The sequence below is a fragment of the Prunus avium genome, chromosome 1 (genome assembly GCF_965620075.1).
Source record: "Prunus avium chromosome 1, drPruAviu1.hap1.1, whole genome shotgun sequence".
Classification (NCBI taxonomy): Eukaryota; Viridiplantae; Streptophyta; class Magnoliopsida; order Rosales; family Rosaceae; genus Prunus; species Prunus avium.
The window spans coordinates 58601738-58607737 of NC_142284.1; the positions used below are offsets into that span (position 1 = coordinate 58601738).

The following is a 6000-nucleotide window of genomic DNA, read 5'->3' on the forward strand; positions in this document are numbered from 1 at the left end:
AAAAGGATCATAATGAGGTTGCAAATGTCCTATATTTATGTTTTTAAAAAGAATCACAATGAGGTCCCTTGAATAGGAGACGTTTATCCCAAAATATCCTACATCAAAATCAAATGTCCCTTGATAAACCTCCAAAAATTTAGTTTCCTTTCTCCCAAAAAACACTCTTAGAGCTGTTTTCACTTTGAGGGGGGAGTAAACCATAGTTCTTCCTCCCCTCTCCCCTCTTCTCTTTCTCCCTTCACCTCTTTCTCCATTTTCATAGACAAATAATCGTTTTGTTATGATTTTCATCCAACCATCACAAGCGGCTACGTCTCGACGTCAAATCTCCACCTGCATTTTGACGTCGGATCTCCACCACCATCTTTTTTTGCAGTTTCTTTATGTTTGGAATAAGTTGCAAAGACTCTTCGGGTTCTCTGTGTACTATTTTATCTGTATTTTTACTTTATTTTCCTACAATTTACACCCCATTCATTTCTTCAATCAAACTCGTTTTCAGAAAAGAATCCTACGCACAGCCTCGAAATATATGTCTCTGTATTTCTTGTAAAACAGAGTTCCCTTTTAATAACTATCATTTTATTTGATTTCGCTGGTGCTGCGTTTGCTGTTCCTTCAGGTAATAGACATGGTAGCTCACTCTTTAGAATTTGAAAAATATTCTTGTTTGAGATGAGGAACATAATGAGCTAGAGATGTTGGTGCGATCATCGTGCCCATCAGAAGTTAAGGGGGGTCCTCAATGTTGAAACAAGTTTATGAGTAGACTTTTTACAAAATAAATTTTTTAGCAATTACCAAATGAGGGAATAAGCAGACCAAACACTCATCAAAAAGTAGGCAGGAATAACCAGCAATAACTTTTGGACCTCCAACTAAAGGAAAGAACTCTAACCCAGCAGTAAGTACAAAATCTTTGAAATTTGCATGAGTTGCTAGCCTAACCCTATGGCCATATTACTGCAAGTAAAGTAACGCATCCATCCATCCACATAAAATAAGGGATACAATTCCAGGATCACGCAGAAATATATGTCTAAATTTTGCCCTTGTTGATTTTTCTTATTCCTTGATATGATACGTGGGCAGTACAATGAAATGGGCCCCTTTTATCACTACACACCATGGAGCCGAAAGCTAGTTTAAGGATGTATGACCTATGGGCCTATCTATTTATTGTGACTGGCCCTTAAGGTTGGTCCACTAAGGTGAGCTGTTCAAATATGGAGTTCAAGCAAATCATAGTGCATAATTGGAGCTTAATAAGGGTTAATGTTGATTGTCCGATAAATTATGAATATGAAACGTTGATTAAATGGGATAGATCATAGATGTGTTCTTTCCATGATAGAATGTAAATAAAATTCAAGGTATTATTAGGAGAAAAATGGTCAACAATTTGTCCATGGTCAAATAACCTAAATTAGTGCAAAAGGGCCCACTAGTATAGTGGTTTGGAGCAAATGCTCCCTCCAAGAAAGGTTCTGAGTTCAAGTCATAGCATTCATGTAGTGTGTGTGAGTTTGGAAAAGTTGGCTTAAAAGTTAGCCCTGATTATTTTTGAATCATGGATCCATACCTGGTTAGCGCCATATTAAATTACCAACTAGTTAGTTATGATTGGAAAAGTTGGCTTAAAAGTTAGCCCTAGTTATTTTTGAATCATGGTTGTATTAATTACCAATTGGTTAACACTTCAGCGCTACTATATACATGTTTGTGTATATATATATATATATATATCTTATCCGGATGTTCGTACGTTATTATCATGTGGATGTCATTGTAAACATGCAAGACAGCAGGGAAAACATGCAAGAAAGCAAGGAGGGGTAGTACAACATACATAATGTCCGTAAGATAATAACGTCTGAATGTCTGCATAGGAGAATTTCTTATATATATATATATATATATATACTCATTTTTAGATTCCACTTGTTACTGCAGAAAGATATTCAATTTACAATGCATACAGCTAAAAGATTAATGCCAAACCCTTTTCATAAAGGGTAAATGGCGGAAAACCCCCCTGGACTATTTCGACTGTTGAAATGTCCACCCTGGAATTTTTTTTTTCAGCCAATTTAGCTTTCGTATTAAATTTAATCGCCAATTTCACCCATACCGTTAGGTTTTCCCCAATTCCATCCAAATGGCCGTAAAAAAAACCACGTGTTATCATCATCATCGTCTTCATCCTCACCGTTATCATCTCCATCATTGTCGCCGTCAGCACCCCCAGTGGTATCAAGCGACTCGAGGGCTCTCTGGCACTGCTCGAGCATAGCCTGCAGAGTCTTCCGCTTCATGCGAAGCTTATCCTTCTGTGAATCCGCTCTCCTCAATTTCGCATCGGCCGAGGGATTCGAACCGGAGACCTCGACCTCCATCCCCAGAACAGAAAGCAAGATCTGAAAGCCTTAAAATTTGTTATGCGATCGCCGACGAAGAAGGCCTGAGAAGGATTGGGCATTTTTCGAAGAGAAGAATTATTGGGGTGGGTTTTCTTCTGCTTCTGCTTCTGCTGATGTTGTTGCTGAAATGCAACATGTGATTGATTAATGGTGTTATTTTATTTTTGTTTTGTTGGGGAGCTATAGAGCGACGGGTTAAAAGGGATTTGAAGTCCTTGAGAGAAATTTTAGGGGTTGGCATAAGCCATCGACGAGGTACGTCTGGACTCTGTGAAGGTTTCCTCTGTACTATACCTTTTAAATATATTATATTACATTTTCCTTATTTTTCTTAATGCATTACCTTGTAAAATGTCAAATTTACCCTTATATTTGACAGGCATTTGGATGGAATTGGGGAAAATCTATCGGCAGGGGTGAAATTGGCGATTAAATTTAATACGAAGGCTAAATTGGTTGAAAAAAATTTCCAAGGTGGACATTTCAACAGTCGAAATAATCCAGGGGGGTTTTCCGCCATTTACCCTTTCATAAATTTAGGCCCGCAACAAGGATGGATATGCCTGCCATATTATCATTGATTTAGTGTTTTGCTCATTTTCAAACGAGTTTTTATCAAAAATAGCCAAAATTTACCCCTTACTTTCAAAAATGTCAGTTTTTATAAAATCTTTCAAATATAGCCAAAAACTCACATAAATAGACACAAATGCCCTTAAAAATTAAAACCCATGTAAACTTAAAAAGAAAGCTCATGTACAAGTCAGCAGTTTGCTATTGGACCTTTCAGCAGTAGGGACCATGAAGAAGATGATATTTCCTATACTTATGCAATTTACTATTGGATATTAGAAGTAATTGTTCTTTTCTCTAATGATTTTAAACAGGATGTTGAGTTTGAATATGCTAATGGAAAAAAACAAGTCTGAGGATCAACATCTACAAAGACATCCCGTGCTGTCGAGGTCCACAATCTCTCTGAGAGGGTCTGTACTTTAGCTTGAACTATAGCTTCGCTGATAAAACAAGTTGTTCACCTTCCTTCTCAGATGACGTTATTTCTCTTGAAAATGGCTAAGTATTGAATCTATGTGCAGAGACGTCGAGATAGGATAAATGAAAAGATATGTTATCAAAGTATTGAATCTATGTGCAAAGACTTTATCCTCACATGGGCCAAACCAAAAGCGTTGCATCGCTACTATATATCATCTCAAATCTACAAAAATTGTGAGGGAAAGCATGCTTTATTCCTCATCTTCAAAAGTTTACACCATAAAGTTTAAGAAAATTATAAAATTAAATATTCATCCATTGTTCATACTAATTCATAAATTTAAATAGTAAAATATTACACCTATCTACGAGGTAGGATGAAGTGCAATCGGATTCTTGCAAGTTTGTCGATAATGACCAGTTGAACCACATCTTGAACACTTATGAGTTGATGGCTCTTCTCCGCGTGATGGGATTCTCTTTTCCTTGCGCCTGCCGTACCTTTTTCGTGTAATTGGTGGTAGGACAATTCTATTTCGTACGTCATTAGGTACCACCCAATCTGTCTGATCCCCAACTGGCCAAATAGGTTTTGCATACACAATGACCAATTAATGAGTTTGTAGTATAATATTGTGTACACATTGGGTAACATGAAATTTGTCGATGCCTACATGCAGCACAAGCATGTGCACATGGTAGTTGGTCAAGATCAAACTCTCGGCATGTGCAACACTTCCTCTCTAAATTTACAACTTCAACATGACATCCATCATATACATGAAATGAGTAAACCTCAATGGGAGAAACCTGCATATTTAAGAAACAAGAAATATATTTATAATACTCCGCAATTATTTTATTTGAAATATCTTCAAAAGATCTATAGAATATTATCATGCATGTATTCCTTAAATAAAATAACAAATAAAAATATCAGCAAAATCTACAAAATAAAATGTCTGCCCACTCTGTCAAATGTCTGCATATATTCCTTACTTGCAACAAAATAAAATTTAATGAATTTAAAGTACCTGCAACGGCAACCCTTTCTTGTTGTTTTCTTGCACCAAATTTTATGCCCACTCTGTCAAATGTGAATCCATTTTGGCTGCCTCAGTTCGACGGTCATGGAACCACTTTTGAAGTATATTCATTCTTAAATACTCCATAAAATTGGTAATACGTAGTTTACGAGCATCTCTGGTGATTGAGTTGAGACATTCAGCAATATTTGTTGTCATTAGGTTGTACCGCTTCCCATTGAAGTGTGCACGAGCCCACTTTTCATATCCAGCCACATTAAGATAATCACCCACTTTGGAATCAACATTAAATATTTGCACCATAAGACGATCAAATTCATGAACAAGATATGCTTTAGTAGCTCTAAAATACAGTGAATGCGCTCTCTCATGCTTAAAATGGTTCTTAAGATTCTGACTTATATGGAATATGCATGCCCCATGATGAGCATCCGGAAATATAGTGGAGATAGCCTTACGAATGTTTTCATGTCTATCAGAAATGAAAACTAAGTCATTAATATCCCTAATAGCTCCTCGTAATTTTGTCAAAAACCAATTCCAAGATGCATCATTCTCTGAATCTCCAACTCCGAATGCAACAGGGTATGTTTGGTTATTTCCGTCCTTGCATGTGGCAACAAACAATGTCCCATGATATTTACCTTTTAAAAATGTTGCGTCAAGTGCAATTACTGCCCTGATAATAGTGCGAAATCCTCTGATGCAAGGTCCAAGTGACATGAAAAAATACATAAAATGATTATTACTGTCAGTTTCAATATGAGTTATCGTACCAGGATTTTTGGCTTCTAACATAGCACAATATGATGGAAGCATCGCATAAGATTCCTCTGGCGATCCCCTAACCAACTCCAGTGCATGTTCCCTAGCTCTCCAAGCCTTCACATAACTTATACTCACACCCATGTCCTTTCGCATATCCTCCATGATGTCATGGGGTCTATGTACTCGTGATACACTCTCGTACTTAGATTTTATGCATTGGCCAATAAGAGAACTACTTGCCTGTCGATGATGGCGATGGATAGCATCCAATGAGCACGAGTGTTTTGTAAAATATTTTTTCACCATGAAATATGAGGATTTTTGTACCTTGGATGCACGCAGTTTCCACATGCATCAATCATCAACACAACTAACTTCAAATCTTTCTTTATTGGATCTCTTCACTTTGAACTCATAATTTTTCGTCATAGCATCAAGACCCAACTTCGTTTTTATATCCTCAGTCTCATACACTTGATCTACAATTATATCTCCACTTGCATTGCATAGCTCTGTCATGTCTGATCCATGTACATTGTTTTTATCCTTGTTCCGAGCATTTGGTTTGTTGGACTTGGGCTCATCAGAGTGCACATTGATAGTTGGAACATCATCACATATATATATATAAAATACTATAAGATATTAATTAAATTAAAGAAGTTGGGGAAAAAACAAAAGTAATGAAACTAATTTTATATTTGTATTAAAAAAAAATTAAAAAAAAAAACATGAACACTTCTCCCGAATAATTAGGATTAAATATG

General features: G+C 36.5%; 1 pseudogene; it reads right to left on the reverse strand.

Annotated features, from left to right (window-relative positions):
* Window positions 1-3784: 3784 nt before the first annotated feature.
* On the reverse strand, window positions 3785-5665 carry LOC110772053 (uncharacterized; annotated as a pseudogene).
* Window positions 5666-6000: the final 335 nt, after the last annotated feature.